The sequence below is a fragment of the Chelonia mydas genome, chromosome 7, assembly GCF_015237465.2.
Source record: "Chelonia mydas isolate rCheMyd1 chromosome 7, rCheMyd1.pri.v2, whole genome shotgun sequence".
Lineage (NCBI taxonomy): Eukaryota > Metazoa > Chordata > Testudines > Cheloniidae > Chelonia > Chelonia mydas.
Window position 1 is genome coordinate 33833955 of NC_057853.1, and position 17884 is coordinate 33851838.

The following is a 17884-nucleotide window of genomic DNA, read 5'->3' on the forward strand; positions in this document are numbered from 1 at the left end:
ATGGTGCTGTGCCCCTTCAAGTCTGTGGGCGTTCAGAATGTGCAGCATCTCTCAGGAAATGCGCAGCATCTTGCAGGATTGGGCCTCTTACTGACTCTCTCAATCATATGATATTAAAGCTATAATATCAGTTAGGAGACACAGGGGAATAATAAAACAAAGTGGCAGGTCAGTTAATGGAGATTATTCGTCCATTTTTTCCATTTTTGGCAGCACTTAAAGCATTGTGTAAATGTTAACTAATTCTCCTCTCTTATTGGAACAATAAATCTCTGTTGCATATTCTGTCTGTATAGTTCTCTTGAATGGAACTCCCAATAAGGTCAATATACAGTTTCTGTGTATATATAATTTTCATATATAACCATATATATAAATAAATATTGACAGAGAGAGAGAGAGAGAGAGGCAGCCACAGATAGCACCTGATTTAGGGACAGCTGAGTTTCAAATTTCATAGTATACCACATGACCTTTTTAAGTTGCTCAAACTAATTCATTTCAGGGTGAAATTTTGCATGTTTGGCCAAATCCTAAAGGTGATTAAAAAAAAAAAAAAGCAAAAGCACAATGCTTTGCACAATATGGGTTGAATCATTTTTGCAAGCAGATCAGATGAACATTTCCTTTCCCATGTTCCATTCAAACATTTTACATTAAGCTATTACATATAAATGCCTGAAAGGTAGAAATTTCAAGTTTGGCTTGTTTTAGACTTCAAGCCAAGTTTGAAGACCATCATTTCAGTATTTTTAAAGTTCTGAATATATGAATTAACTATTTTTCTGAAAACACTTTTGAATTTTTCCATTTTAAATTAAGGACGACTCTGGTACTGGCAATGTGACGCTTCTAATAGCAAGAACCAAAGCTGTTTGGCTACGACCTATGATATAAAGAAAAAAGAAAATATAGAAAGGTTGGGGGAAGAGACCCAGAAGAAATGAACAAAGAAATGCAAAAGGTTATTCATCAAGAGGAGCTTACAAACTCTGCTAGCTTTGGCCTGGAGGTATCTGAAAGTCATTAGGCTTCACAACTTTACCACTGAGACAATACTACAGTATTTTAGCTAGAGCTATCTACTCTAAGATCTGCAGCAGTGGGTCTGTAGAAGATATGCACAGGAGAGGGCTGCTACAGAATAGGCATGATGGTGACCTAGCACTGCAGTATAGCATAGCTGAATATTTCTAGTTCAAGACATTTATACAAACTCCACTGGCAAAGCTAGTAGGCCTTATCAGAGCCTCAAGTTAAATGCTTCTATTTGTCCTTTTTTTTTCTCCTTCATAAAAAAAAGTGTGGAAATGTAATGCAAAAATCTTAGTTAATTAAGGCTGGCAAATTTAGGGATGAAAAATGAAGCAACCAAAAGTCAGAAAATTCCTGGAGTTAAAATTGTTCCCAAAGCATCGGCACGTTGCAGATATATATTAATTCTGAATCCTGTTTTACTGAAGGCAAAATAGTATTATTGTTGGGTGCAGCCTGGACTTTTTAAGTGTTTGATTTTTCAACCTCAGAGAGAAACACACAAAAGAACTAGAGGCCTATTTATTTGCACTGTATTCAAATATTAGTCAAATCCATTGAAACCCTTCTGCCAGGTGGAGCCAGCAGCAACAAGGGCTGGGTTGAGTATCTAGGGGTTCCTTTTCAACAAGACATCACCAAAGCAGCTCGAGCCCCACCCAGTGACCTGGGACAATTACACACACTCCCTGGGCACCTCTAAGAGGCAATATTTCCCCTCTCGCAAGCACAGAGTCTGAATGCAGCAAAAACTTTTAATAAAAGGAGGGAAGTAACTCAGCATTAATTTGGGAAAACACCACAACTAGGGTTCATAAACATAAACCATGAGCAACAGACCCACCCCCAAGTAAGTTGGGCAGTGTCCTTTTCTCCTCAGGGTCTTAAGTCCAGTAACCCAAAAGTCCTTTTTACGTGCCCATCCCTTCTCTGCACCCCACTCACAGTTGCTGTCCTTGGCGAGTACAGCCCCAGAGTTCAGAGGTTTAGCCACAGAGTTCACCACCTACCCTGTGTGGAAGGTTGGGGGGAGGGGGGGAACAGTAAGAAGGCACCTTACATGCTCCTCTGCTCGGACACTCGCTTGTCGCCCCTATGGCTGATAGTCACACCTCTCAGCAGGGCTCTGCTCTGGCCCTCTCCACCAGCCAACCTGCTGGCTGCTTGCCATGCCTCTTTGCCAACTTACCAAGATGTCTTCAGGGCCCCCCACTTAACACAGCTTTCAGTGATTTCAGCTGTTGGTAGGGAAGCCTCACTTCTGTTGTACACTAGGCAGCCTCTTACATAGAGACACTGTCCCAAAGTAGGTCTAATGATTAAACCTAGGTATCAGTGATTTCAGCTCTGCTGCATATATCAATGGAGAGAAAGAAGAACCAAATAATGTCTAGAACCCTTAAACATTGCCTATACCACCAGGCACAAACATCTGCCTCCACCCTCTCTCAATTTATTGGGCTTTGGAACCCATGTCCCCTGCCTAGCGAGTGCCATTCAGTTGAGGATGAGTCCCTCCACTGGGGTATGCCAGATACAGTTCTGCTGCCCTCGGTTCACACAACAAGGATAACAACACTTTATTAAGATTATGTTGAAATAAGCAACGGTACAGAGTTCAAGCATAGAAGTTTCTGGTTGTCAGGGGATAAGGTACAGATTATCAAGGGGTACAAAATGCGATTTAGGAGCTGGTAGAACAAGGATCACATAATAATCTGCAATCTCCCCGACTGGGGGGAAAGTTTAACCGGTCAGAGTACAGACATCGAGATATGGGGTAAGTTATCCACACAACGGCTATGTTCAGTATGCTGGGTACAGTGAGTGAATACGGGGGTGGGGATGGGTCTACCCTCATTTGGTGGGGTTTAATGTTCAGTGGGTTTACGGTTCCAGTTCATACGGTCCGATGGGGAAGGCCTCTCAGTCTCTTTCCCACAGTGTGCGCACAATGTCGTACTGGCTCACTCCTCCTGGTACTGTCGGTGGCCGGTGATGTGCTCGATGTAGATGTCCCTGGACCATCGGATGGTGTCCGAGACCATGAGGCGCCGCATGAGCCGTGCGTAGCGTTTACTGATCCCACAGGTCCACAGCACATGCTCGTTGCAGGGGTCCCAAGCGCCCAGGGCTCCGACGATCAGGGCGTCCAGCTGCACCTCGTAGCCCTTCGCTCTCAGGGTGTCGGCCAGAGGGGCGTATTTTTCCAGTTTCCGAGCTTGGGCTTCTCGGAAGGCCGGGGACCTGTTCTCGAAGGGGACCGTGATGTCAACGAGGATGATCTTTTTCTGGGTTTCGTTGGTGACAACTTACTACTGCCCCAATAGCAAGGAGATTGGGGATCCAACACCAGCCACAAGTGATCATTTGGGAAAGCAATCCCAACATGCTGAGTACGTAGGCAGGGTGGGTGTGTCCATGCAAACGAGATCAGCTCCTGAAGTCTTTTTCCACACCTCATCACTGGATGTCAGGGGAGAGTTCATTCAGACTCTGCTTACACCATGAACATACATTTACAGCAAATATAACAGTTCTTGCTCTCTGCCCCTCTGGGAGGTCACATCACCAGGTACCAGCAGCCCTCCTGCTCAGGGCATGACCAAGATAGCAATGGCACTCCTCCCCATAGCAGAGGCATGAGAATAAACAGGAGCAAAGATATGGCCAGTCTCTGTCACATGAAATTAACTCATGTTACAGTGCAGGTAAGTGAATCAGCTCCCAGAGTTTCCATAACCCTTGGAGGTAGGAGAGTGTCACCTCCTGTATCCAAGAGGTGTGAGAAAGACAGTGCACAGCCAAGCTATCCTGGCACGATCAGCACATGATGGGAGGCAGCCTGCCTGCCAAGAGGCACATAAGCACTTTCATTTATATTTCAGATCTTCATTTATATGTTTCACTTAAAAAAAATATGCATCTTAATCATTCACATTTGTGATTTGTTTTGAGCACAGAATATTGTGTGTGGAATTTGTGTTGTGTTTGTTTTGTTTGTCCACGAGGCACTCAGGGCAAACGAAAGGCTCCTTGAAAGGATATTCAATTTCTCTCTACATCAGCCAATTTTCATTAAATGGTCTATAATGTGAGAAATAAGCATGCTCATTCCTGTGACGGACTGAAAGCCAATACTAAAAACAAAAGTAGGAATGGTAAGAGTGCATTGATGCTGAAAGACAAAGTAAAATACAGTATTATCCTGTAGAGGAGACCACTCTTATTAAGCAACCACCACTTTTATGGGATCACACTGCTCTCTTTACCCAGTGATTTTGGTCAGTTCCTTGAATAGTCAAACTTTTTCCACATGAAAAATTCTCATTAGAAAAAGCGGTTTTGTTGACATTGACTTTTTTTCTGCATGAATATGTCAATTTCAACTAAAACATTTTTTTGTTTCAAAGCAACATTTTGAAAGTAAATTTTTTTTGTTTCATATTGACGGAAAATGTCATCTTCCGCCCCCTCCTCCTCCCCCCCCTCGGCCCCCCCCAGTTTTTGGAAACCAAAAGTTTTCAGTTTTCTACTTTTGATTTTTGGAGTCCCACCGCTCACTTTCTCCCTTCTTTATCCCCCCCTTTTTTCCAGTGATCAGATGGGGTGGTAGTATGAAAGTGTGCAAAAGTGGAAAAAAGATTTTGCACACTTTTTATGGTTTTCTAATTAGAAAAAGTTGGAAAACACTAAGAGGGCGAGAAAGTGTGGACGAAAAAAACTGTTTCACACACTTTCTTGTTGTCTTGCTGTTCTTACTGTCCAATAATTGACTAGGAACTAGGAGAATCCTGGGTTCCCTTTCAACTAACAGGAAGGCTCACATTGTGAATTAGGCCTGGATCTCAATGCACCTCAGCCAACCCAGCTGCAAATCTGGGTCAGAAGCAAGACCCTTCAAGTCAATGGGACTGCTATGGGTACCCGCATGGCCCCACAGTATGCCAACATTTTTATGGCTGACTTAGAACAACGCTTCCTCAGCTCTTGTCCCCTAACGCCTGAACTCTACTTGCGCTACACTGATGACATCTTCATCATCTAGACCCATGGGAAGGAGGCCCTTGAGCAGTTCCACCAGGATTTCACCATCAACCTCAGCCTGGACCAGTCCACACAAGAGAGCCACTTCCTGGACACTACGGTGCTAATAAGCGATGTCACATAAACACCACCCTATACCGGAAACCTACCGACCACTATACTTACCTACATGCCTCCCGCTTTCATCCAGACCACACCACACGATCCATTGTCTACAGCCAAGCTCTAAGATACAGCCGCATTTGCTCCAATCCCTCAGACAGAGACAAACACCTACAGGATCTCTATCAAGCATTCTTAAAACTACAGTACCCACCTGGTGAAGTTACGAAATGGATTGACAGAGCCAGAAGGGTACCCAGAAGTCACCTACTACAACACAGGCCCAACAAAGAAAATAACAGAACGCCACTAGCTGTCACCTACAGCCCCCAACTAAAACCTCTCCAGCGCATCATCAAGGATCTACACCCTATCCTGAAGGACAATCCCTTATTCTCACAGACCTTGAGAGACAGGCCAGTCCTCGCTTACAGACAGCCCCCTGAACCTGAAACAAATGCTCACCAGCAACTACACACCACACAACAAAAACACTAAACCAGGAATCAAAGCCTGCAACAAACCCCGGTGCCAACTCTGTCTGCATATCTATTCAAGGGACACCATTATAGCACCTAACCACATCAGCCACACCATCAGGGGCTCATTCACCTGCACGTCTACCAATGTGATATATGCCATCATGTGCCAGCAATGCCCCTCTGCCATGTACATTGGCCAAACTGGACAGTCTCTACGCAAAAGAATAAATGGACACAAATCTGACATCAGGAATTACAACATTCAAAAACCAGTAGGAGAACACTTCAACCTCCCTGGTCACTCAACAGACTTAAAAGTGGCAATTCTTCAACAAAAAAACTTCAAAAACAGACTCCAACGTGAAACTGCAGAACTGGAATTAATTTGCAAACTGGACACCATCAAATTAGGCCTGAATAAAGACTGGGAGTGGATAAGTCATTACAAAACCTAATTTTACCACACTAATTTCCCCCTACTGTTACTCAGACCTTCTTGTCAACTGTTTGAAATGGGCCACCCTCATTACCACTACAAAAGTGATTTTTCCTCGCTTGGTATTCTACTGTTAATTGAATTGTCTCGTTAGACTGACCCCCCATCTGGTAAGGCAACTCCCATCTTTTCATGTACTATGTATAAATATACCTGCTACTGTATTTTCCACTCCATGCATCTGATGAAGTGGGTTATAGCCCACAAAAGCTTATGCCCAAATAAATTTGTTAGTCTCTAAGGTGCCACAAGGACTCCTTGTTGTTTTTGCTGATACAGACTAATACGGCTACCACTCTGAAATCAGCGAACACCAGATGTCTTATCTGAGCTGGCATTCTCTAAGTAAATAAACATACATTAAACCTTTAAATCCTCTGTGTAATGTAGAGGAAGAAATCTTTAGGGGGGCTCCTGCTCTGAGATCTCACCATATTGCCCTGTCGGGGGTCAGTTTACCCTGCCATTAAAAAGGTTTCAAGACCTACCCAAGCCTCACAGGCCGCCAGGGTTCCATACAAATGCCAGAGGAGCCACAGAAGACCAGGGACATTTGCATGGAAGTTTTGTGTCTCCTCTCTGGCTATGGTCCCCATCAACCCTTCCCTCCAGCTTTGAAGCATCCTGACTCCAGGGGGTGAGCTTAGTGGAAATGAAAATGCAGCTGGGGCTTTGCTTATCCTATTCTCTTTCGAATCTGCATTGGGCAGAAGGCTGGATGGCATGCAGCCTTTGGCCCCAACAGCCCTGCTCTCTCCTTTTACCAATGCAGTCAGTCTCCGCCCTCTACCCAAGGGTGGATCCCAATCCCACAGTGAAGCCCACAGGTGCCCTGATGTCTGCTGATGTGGCGCAAGGAAGACAATCCAGACCAATGGATGGAAGGCCTACTGGATGATCTGCTCCCTTGGCAAAAACAGGAAGCTGCCTATCAAATGTACCAGGCATGAATTTTTACACCATAATTCAAATGCTGATGTGCCTTGTTGCTTATTGAATGAGGGCTTAGCGTCTCCTGCACTATGATTAAAGCAAATAAACAAAAGTCACTGATTGTGTATATACAATACGGTACAATAAGAAATACAGTCACAAAACAAAATTGTACATATAAAAACATCCTACCCTTCCATCAAATACTTGCATGGCATATATTCCTGTGGGTCCTGGCTTTTATATGAATTAAATTGTTTCCCTGGGTTTAATAAAGCTCATATACCAGTCATTGTAGTGTGAGAGCTGAAAGACCAAATCAGTATGCAATTTGCCTCCCAAGCTCTTTATCCCGTTTTATTATAACTGACAGCACTGCAAGAGCACATTGAGATAGCAAACGCACACGTGTTTGGCACACGTTTTCCTAATCGACTGCTGCAGGATTTTCCTAAAAGTGATGACAGATGGCACTAATATCTCCTGGCCAAGATACATCATATCTGCCCTAGTGGTCACCCAATAAAACAGTGAAATTCAAAGAGAGGCTAATAATCTACTAATAACTGAAATGAGAATGGAAGTGTCATCTCAGAAGAACCTGACTTCTGATGTACTGAACAGGTCAGTAGGACCTCACTGCCCTATCTTCATATCAGGACCTCACTGCCCTATCTCCATATCATGACAGGCATATATTAGCTAGAGGAGAAGGCTAATGTGATTTTTGTATAAAACTAGACAATACAAACTATTAAAATAAGAAAATACCTTTAAAAAGCCAGCCACACAGCCCAACAGTTACAACCAGACAATATCAACATGATCTGGCACAATGACAAACCCAGTCAGCATAAGCAAGTCACCAAGGCCCACTGAAATCAATGTGAGTTAGGTGCCAGGCCCTACTCACCATCCAAAAGGGATAAACTCCCCACTGGCACAAAGAAAGGAGGGAAGTGCATAGCAAGAACAAAAGTGCAAGGGAAGAAGACTCCAAAATGGTCAGGACTAAAGGGTGCATCATAAAGACAGCCAATGATCACATCAGGGAGCTCTTCCACTGAGCAGTGCTGTTACCATTCCAGTTGTGACTGAATACAGGGGAGAAGAGCAGAATCATCCCAACAAACCATGATTACTACGGAATGCATTTTACTGCGGATTGCCTGGAATGGAGTAACATTGCTATTCTCTATGAGTAAACTCTTGTCCAGGCATTTCTCTCTCTCTCTCTTTGCTTTCTTTCTTTTTTATTCTTCTAAAGCAAGAGATGAGCCTGAGCAATGACATTTGGATTCAAACTTTTCTGAAATTCAAGTGATTTGGCGTTTGATATTTCAGTTTGAGCTCCTCCCTAATTTCTTTGCATTCTTTCACCTGTGTTCATCCTTAATCTCTTAGGGTCAGATTGTGGAGTGTCTTTCTGCCACTGGTGAGCAAGTTCCCACACAAGTGGTACAGTTGACTTTGCTGAAACTACTCATGTGAGAAACTGCTCATCAATGTAAGTAAGGAGCTCACAATCTGGCCCTTAGAGAACAAGCAGGAACATTTGCTGCAGAGTGAAAAAAAGGTGACTTCTTTCATTTGTATTTTCTTTAAAGCATCTTACAGCCCATTACTAATGGCATAAATTAAGCTACTTGGGACCACACAGTTAACTTCTTACTTCCGCTGTTGAATGGTCACTCACCAGCCCACTTGAACTATATTCAGGATCTCAAATGACTTGAATGGGATATAAGTAACAAAGGGCAGAATTTGTCTCTGCACACTTAGGCCTGGTATACATTTAAAATTTTGGTTGACATAGCTAAATTGTTTAGAGGTGTGAAAAATCCACACCCCTAAGTGTAATAGCTCTACTGACCTAACTGCCAGTGTACACAAAGCTAGATTGACAGAAGAATGCTGGTATAGACGTGGTTTTAGAAGCAACAATATGGAGAAGTATCTGCTATATCCTTCTAGGAAACACAGTCCCATATTTACAAAATCATTACATTTAGGTTGTACTAGAGCATATTCTTGAAGATGTGCAAAGTTTGGGATCACAGTCAAACATGGATCTGGAGTGAGCAGAAAACCAGCTCTTTGTACTTTAAAAACTTTCTCCCTCTAAGTAAGCTGATTTTTAATTTTTAAGAACATCTTTATTAAAACAACCTTGGGAAATAAGACAGTTTGTTGTAATTGCAGATGGTAGCCAGTTGAGGGAGTTCTCAATTAAAAAAAAATCAATGCAGAAAAGATATGAAACATAGTAATGAAAATATTAACAATATGAAAAGACAGTGCAGATTCAGATTTCTGGCTTCACATGACGATCTGCCATAGTCTAAACAGAATAACATGCTATGTTTTAATGGGATTTAAGTTTTGCAGTTGTGGAGACACCACTAATTTTTCAAAACACAGAGCCACCCCCGCTCCCAAATTAAAAAAAAATAAAAAAAGGAACCTTTGCAGAACAGTATGTTTAATCAGACGTAAACGGCAGACAGCCCTAAGATGGAGCACAGCTTAGCAGCTATGGTCCATGGGCACTGGCTTATTTTAATCATGTAAAACATGCCATATCGCGTACCTAATAATTGTAGGTAAATAGGATTCAGAGTGGTAGCCGGGTTAGTCTGTATCAGCAAAAACAACGAGGCGTCCTTGTGGCACCTTAGAGACTAACAAATTTATTTGGGCATAAGCTTTGGTAGGCTAAAACCCACTTCATGTGAGCTCTAAATTCAGCTAAAGTTAGTGCTGGATGAGGTGCTGTGGGAGTTCTTCATTAATGTTCACTGAAAATCCCCCAAGAATAGCCTAACTTTCACAAGGTTTGTTTTGGACAAGGAAGAAACCACAGATAATAAAGTAAAATCAATAAGGAACAATTAGAATTACAGAAGGCTTTGATCTGGCATAGCCAAGAAATGCAGATTTTCCTGGAGGCTATTTGCAGACAGTGAAAATGCAACAATAATGGAACAAACCAATCAAGGGCAACTACTCTATGTTGGATTCTTCCCAGAGACACTAATCATTCTATAGGTTTCAGAGTAGCAGCCATGTTAGTCTGTATTCACAAAAAGAAAAGGAGTACTTGTGGCACCTTAGAGACTAACAAATTTATTTGAGCATAAGCTTTCGTGATGAAGTGAGCTGTAGCTCACGAAAGCTTATGCTCAAATAAATTGGTTAGTCTCTAAGGTGCCACACATACTCCTTTTCTTTTTAATCATTCCATAGCAACAGAACTTCATGGAAACAACAAAAAAATGGAACAACTTTAATTATCAGATAGGTGGAGGTTCCAGGTGGAACTAAGTGGGTGAATGTCAAAATTGGTCAATTTGAAAGTCTCTTTATAATTTCAAAAGCTCTTCTTATCTTCCTTTGTCTGTAGCCACTTGTAGGATTTCAACACAGGCATTACAAATGTCCATTACATGGCTTTCATCAGGTAATTATGCGATGACACTTTTGGTCCAAGCAAGCTAGTTGTCCTGCTGTGGTGCTAAAGGGCTGACTGATGTTCTTGTAATCTTTTATCTTATGCCTTTCTGTCTCTGCCGCCCTTTCCATTGTGCTAGAAGATCACAAGATTCCAGCTTGCTACCAGCAACTAATCTTTCTTTTTTCTTTCTGAACAGTCAGTGGTTTTAACAAAGATGCAGATATCCCATTTGACAATCACTGTGAAACTGTTCCCCTGAACAGTAGTAGTAACTCTGAAAATCTTTGTTTTAGGGGGTTTTTTTTTGGTCTTATAATTTTGGCCCCCATATGTTGCTAAATGTTACATTTCTTCGTATTGTATATTTAAACAGTAGTTGGCAGCATGAAATTTAGTTCTGGTATTCATTCCCAAGGCCTCTGACTGGGGTGGCAGAAAATCTTCATCTCAGCAGACTGATTATTGTAACTGTGCTATTAAAACCATCTCTAGGTGGTTACTTTTATATATGTTTTCCCTGCCATCAGCAAGCAAACTTCATAAGGAAAAAGGGCTTTTTAAACAAATGAGATCCTGCTGATGGGGTAGCAAAGGCACCTGAGTCCCAAAGGCAGATCCGCTGTGCAGCCAGACATGCACCTATCCACCTAACACCCACACACAGACAATGGAGATAAGGAATGGAGGGGGCAAGACAGACCTCTCTCCTACTACCTGTGAGGCTGTAAACCGGGCCTCTGGAGGAGCAGAACCACCCCTGGGTGCTAGTGGCTGAGGACGTTAATTATTTAATAACTAGTTTGGTTCCACAATCTCCAGAGTCAAATCCTGGTTGTCACAGCAATAGCCACACATCGCCCAGCCTTCCTGTGTCCTGACAGCTGTGGCTAGCAATCGCCCTAACAAGCCCAGTCTCAGGGGGGTTGTACAATAGTCCATGAACTACAGATACGTTCTCAGCAACCTCCTCAAAACCAAATGCAATGACAATAGTTTCAATGATAACTCTACAGACTTAAATTATCCAAACACTTTCAACTGAACAGCCATTCTTTGCTGGCAAGGCCTGCAGTTATGTTCTAAGCTTCTATCTTGGGGGAGCTGGGGGGAAGGGGGAAAAATAAAAGTTGTCCAGTAACATCTATATCACTGGAGAACTGTTCATACATGTCCTGTGAATGGATACTTGGAATACGAACAATTTAAACAAAAAAAGAACAACCGTGTCATGCATGCGAGACCTCCAAATAGAATAATGGTTTTAAGACAGCAAAAGACGAGACAGGTTTACTGAAAAAGACGGGAAAGTCTGTGCTATCACAGGCTCTTGCAGTGATGCATATTTTGAAGACAGAAAGGTCAGTTAATGCAAGATTAAAAAAACATTGATCATCCCCGTTCCACAGCAGGCTAAGCGGCTAAGTATATCTGCTTTTGACAAACATGTCACCAAACCATTATCAAGAAGAGTCTGTTGACTTGAGCACATTCCTCTTTATAACATTAGCTGCGCACTTAATAGAGCTGGGAACAACAGTTTTATTCACTTCCATTTTGAAAACATGGTGGACAACCCACCGGAAGATATAGCCTTTCTATAGCGAGAGCTATTATAACAAAGAAAATGGAGTCATCATACGAGCCAATCAGTTTGGCTTTCCTGCAAGAAACATCATGTTAGAAAACTGAGAAATTAACCAATCAACTTTCAGTTCCAGTGGACTTAACTCATGATAAAGTCTTGCTGGAACAAGATGATCAGCTCACGATTACACCAGAAAGACAGCTGCTGGCCTTTCATGAAATGACTCCTCCAGTTCCTCTCATTTTATAACTTACTATGAACCTGAAATATCTTTACAGAGACACTGACAGTAATTTCACTCAATTCTAGATTGCCTTTGGGTTCTTACTGAGACACAGTCCCTTTCTATACGAGGGTTCATATCACCTTTGCAAACGTCATGTTTCAAAACAGTTCTTGCTGGCCAGCAGGTGCTACCACAGATGTAACACAGATTTTTTAGCTCATGTACTGCTCTGGTTCAAACCTGTCAACACAGGCCAGGGAAAACATATGTCAACATGGTTCTGAGTTGCAAGTCTTCATTATGGCACTCTTACTCACACTGAGCAGCACCTTGCTTCACAAGTAGTCCCATTGGTTTCAGTGTGAGTTAGCGTAACAGAATCTGGCCCATGGTTGGACCACTAGTATAGCTGGCACGTATAGTTACAGAAGGACTCAAGACGTAGATTCCAGCTTCCCCAAGGGTAGGGGTGGGATGTCAGATGTGGGGTTCTGGTTTGGTCTATTATAGGGAGAAGGACCATGTGTAAAGTTCAGACCTCGATCTGCAACGTCTCCCAAAGTTTAGGGGTATTTGGACCTGAGATTCTTGTCTGGGCATGACTCTATTTATGCTACTTAGATTAGCATCTATTTGGCAGTGAGCTAATATAATGATTAATCATGCTTATGATTGCTTGTTGGACCAGAAGCAACACTGAACTGCATTGACCACAATGCTTACCCAGTTTTAAGCTATAGAAATAGCCGTAAGAGCAAAATTATGTTAACTGTCTCTGTTGCAGAACCATCATTTGCCCAGCCTAAAGCATTCAATATTCTAGTGTGGTTATGATTCAGATAATGGAAAGTATTAATTTGGCCTTTAGATAGCCAGAGAAATAAATATTCATTAATTATATGCTAATATGGAACGTGCTGTATTGGGGGAAAATAAGTGCACTTTACAGTCTACTTTTATGGTGACCAGCAACTGGAAACACTTCATAAATCCACTGCTTTATCAACAAAGGATGCCATTACTGAGGAGGTAATTTCTATAAGGATTATATGTGGTGAAGCTGTCACTTGCTCCTGATAAATGATCACTAATAAAATTTTTGTTTCTACTGTTTCTCTATTTAAACCAATGAGAGCCTTTCCAAAACTGACACTTGGCACAGTCCCACATAAATCTTGCAGACATTACATTCATCTCAAGTCATTGCACAGTCCAACTGAATTAGAGAAAGCATGTTTGTTATTTAAAACAATGGCATGTTGCCATCTTGACATAAAAATGATGTTATTTCCATTAACATCTGACATGGATTTGTAGTACCAAAACAGCAGAATTCACAGCATTTGTGTAAACAGTTTGAAGTTGTTTTCTGTACATTATGAGATAGTCTGCTTCTCTTCTGCTCTTAAAAGTATGATAATTATAATTAATTAGATTGCCTTCTGTTTTTAATATACTTCAAAGAGGTGGTGTTGGGCCAATTTTTAGGCCAATGTTATTTCAAACTTTAAATAATTCTTTCCCCCAGCTAACTGTATTTACTAAACATTTAAATCCATTGTGCACTTTTCTGATAAGGGCATGTAGAAATCTTAATAACAAATGAAAGTTGGCTATAATTTCCTTTTAAACTACTGTATTTTGTGGACATAAACAGATCATATGTAAAGAGTAGTTTAAAAAAGGACTGAAGACATCTTTTCATACTAAGCTATCAAATTCATATGAAGCTCTCACTTTATGTGACAAGAATACACATTTTAAAAGATCTTATGTTTATGTTAGTCCTTCATGGACAATTTGAAATGCCTTATCTGGCGGCCTGAAGAAAAGACGATTCAACCTTTTCATTGTGAAGTCAAATAGGAAGCATTTTGCTCATTACTCTCGTTCAGTCCACGCAAATGGTCTGAAGGGCTGACCTTAAGAAATGCTGAGCACTCACGATTCCAAGTGCTTGGTGTTGGCACTCAGTATCTCTCAGGATCAGGCCTTTAGTGTTGTTAATACACTTCTGTTACAGTCAACAATTTTAAATCAACATGGAGCCCTGCATTTACTTCAATAAGTGTTTGAACTTGCACAGAAGAGTTCAACAGAGACAAGGCAGTTGCTTTAGGGTATGTCTTCATTGCAGAGTTAACTCAGGCTCTTACTCAGGTGTTATACCTAACTGTCCACACACAGAAACCTCTACCATGAGTTCGATAGTGCTTTCAGCTGGGGCTAACTGGCATGACTGGGAACATAGGCTAGAGCTTGGGTGCCGCTTTCGCTAGCACTGGTAACCCTCCCACTTCACAATAGAATGCAATACTGATAATCCTCCACGTTTACCTCCATGGGCCCAGAAAGACAAGCAAGTTCTCCCACAATTCACTGGGAAAGAATCATAGAGCAGCTCAGCTTACTGTAGCACAAAGAATAGCGGGATATGCCCCCAGAAGTCCTAGCAACACACAGAGGTTAGTCCAACACCAGCGAGAATGCAGTAACTTGGGTTGGGCTATGAAAGGTGGCCACTCATATCTAGGCTAGGTCAACCTGGGTGCTCAGACTTGGGTGATTAGCACCCATGTTAACTCTGCAGTGAAGACATACCCCTAGGGAAGTGTCTGAATTGCTACCTTTTGGATGGTTAAGTGTTAGGATAAGAATACACACTGAGGTTTGAAGAGATGGAGTCTGCTATGATGAGATAGCTACATCCCCCAGCTTTCCTTTGACATTATGTTTTTATCAACAAATCTAGGGTCATCATTTTCAAACTTGATTCCTAAAGCCGGGCATGTGAATTCAGCAGCTGCAGGCAATCAGAACTTTCTGGAAATCAGAACAATTTTATGTATGTGCCCAAATCACACTATTATTACAGAAACAAAAGGCCAATTATTATGAATGGCAGGATCATTCAACTATGACTCTCCATCCATCCACTGTTCATCTCAATTTCATTTCCCTTGGACTCTCTTGAACCAGCTTACATAGGAGATGGAGTTTCTTCCCTAAATTTGGGGTGTGTGATAAACTCTTTCCCCACAGTCGATAAGCCCTTTTTTTCATTGCACTACAGATGGGTCTGCACTAAGCCCCCAGACCTCAGTCTGTTTCTGTCCTAAACTGGATTCACCTTTACCATTTATCTTTTATATATATTTTCTGATGAAGTAACATGGCTCTATCATTAGACAGACATATCCACCCATTGTTTACAGGCAGCACCCTAGCAAATTGTTGTATGAAGTATATAGTCTTTGTATAGGAATATAAACATAGGAAATTATTCCTAAGAGATTGGGGATAAATTCATAAGAACGATAGTTTTCAGATCAACTTCTAACCAGGAATTAAAGGCCATTTTCCAGTGGTGCCTAACCAAATAAGAAACACCTATCCTGGACTCAGACTCTGTATTTCCTGCATCCTAGGAGTTTTATTTCAAAGCCTCCAGAAATCAATTTAGCTCCTTTGAAGCGAACACAAAAAGACAAAAATAGAAGTTTATTTTCATCTGATGCTTTTTACCTCCTTGATGACTCAAAAATGACTTTGGTCTTCAAATTTAACAATTTGTTCAAGGTATCAGTTTTGTCCATTATACTTTTTAATACACACCTCTGTATTATCATAGTGTAATGTTCCATACTGTTGTATGGCATGATCAGATACTCAATTTATACAATAGACAGTCAGAGCTCCTTTAAGGCTTAATCTAAAGTTTATTAAATTCAGTGGAAGTGTTCCACTGACTTCAGTAATCTTTGGATCCGGCTCTTAGAACATGGATTCTACCAGGGAAACTGCAAGTATACTACACACTGGTTATTTACAGCTCTTCAGCGCAAACACTCATTTTTATAGTTGTCTATCTGCACAATTGCAAATGGCACCATTTTGGCTGACAAACTGGGCAACTGGACTGGAGACCTCCAGAGCTAAAAACATGAGTTGCTATGGATTGAGGTAAAGAGTCCAGGCTCCCTAGGTAGGTCTACAGCAGACTCATATCTTCTAGGGATAGGGCAGGGGTGTGGTGGCGGGGGGAAACTATAACACACACTCACCATAGGTGACGCATTGACACTCTTTAAATGACAGATTGGGGGAGCTCCCAAGATCTCTTGCACGAATGCTTATATTCCTGCAGGAAATTAAATTACAAACTAGAATGTTCAAACAATGTTTGAAAAACAATATTTTTCAAAAATAGAGTCTAAATGTGTTCCTGCAGTTTGGTGGATGTGCAAACAGCAGAATTTACTTTCAAGCCCATGCAGGGGCACCACACAAGACTTGTGCTTCACACGTATATCCCACCTAAATCTTCAAAAGAAGGCTTCAGTAGGAATTATGTGGTACACAGGCCTTGCAAGGGGCCCTCTGCAGAGAGCTGATCTGCATCCTGTCAGGTTTGCAGCCAGTCAAGTAGCTAGATGGCTAAGTTCCATACTGACTTTAGGGAGCAACTGTGCGTGCAAATAATTGCACACACAAAAAATGTCATGCGCAAATGTAGACCCCAATCTCTTTTTAACATGCTCTTGGTTTACCAAAATGACAAGCCAAAAGAGATTCCTTAACACTGATGAAAGGACTCAAAGGAGGATATTATTCATGCACTGTCTGCACTTTTACTTATCTGTGTTATACACTCTGAAAGACAATGGATCCAAATCATCCCTGGTGTAGCTCCAGTGACTAATGCCATTATACCAGGGATGAGCTGGCTTCATATGCTTGTACAAAACACTGAAAACCAGACACTGCATCCTGCAGCATTAAGCAGTTAGTGACTGATTAAAAGAAACAAAAGCTAAACTGGCCAGATGCTTTGATATGTAGATCAAAACTATACAGACACCAGATTAATGAGAGTCATTAGGCAATACTAACGTTAACATGAATGATGGCTTTAGAATAAATAAATGCTTCAGATGACATCATGGAGGGCCTGTTCTTTCAAACACAAACACACACACAAATAACTCTGCATATGTGAGTAGTATCATTAAAGTCAATGGGACAACTTATATGAATAAAGTTACTCACGCATATAGGTGTCTACAGGATTGGGGCCTGAATTTGTAAACAGATCATGTTTATTTTGCATGCTTATGTCAAGTTACTGAAAAAATAAATTTCACCCTAAGTGTTCCAGTTGCCATAACATAAGGGGCTAATATAATCCAGTGATGCATTAGAAGGAGGTGATTCCATCAAAAGATCCTGGTGATATCATGAACCATGAGAGTGAAACAAGCGGTATATCAATGTCACTGGTGCCATTAAATGGATTAAATGCCTCTCTCGGCACAACAGCGGCATGTTTTATTTTTAAATTAAACATGATAAGCTCAGAGGTAAACTATTTGATAAATACTGATTAAACAGATGTAATCATTTGTCTTAACATACCTGCAGCTTTTTAGATCTTGTACAAATAATTCTCTCCCTGCCCTTCCAGCTGGCTCCTAAGAGAGTTCAACTTGGCCCTAAGTAGCAAGTTAAGAAGCCATTTCCTGAA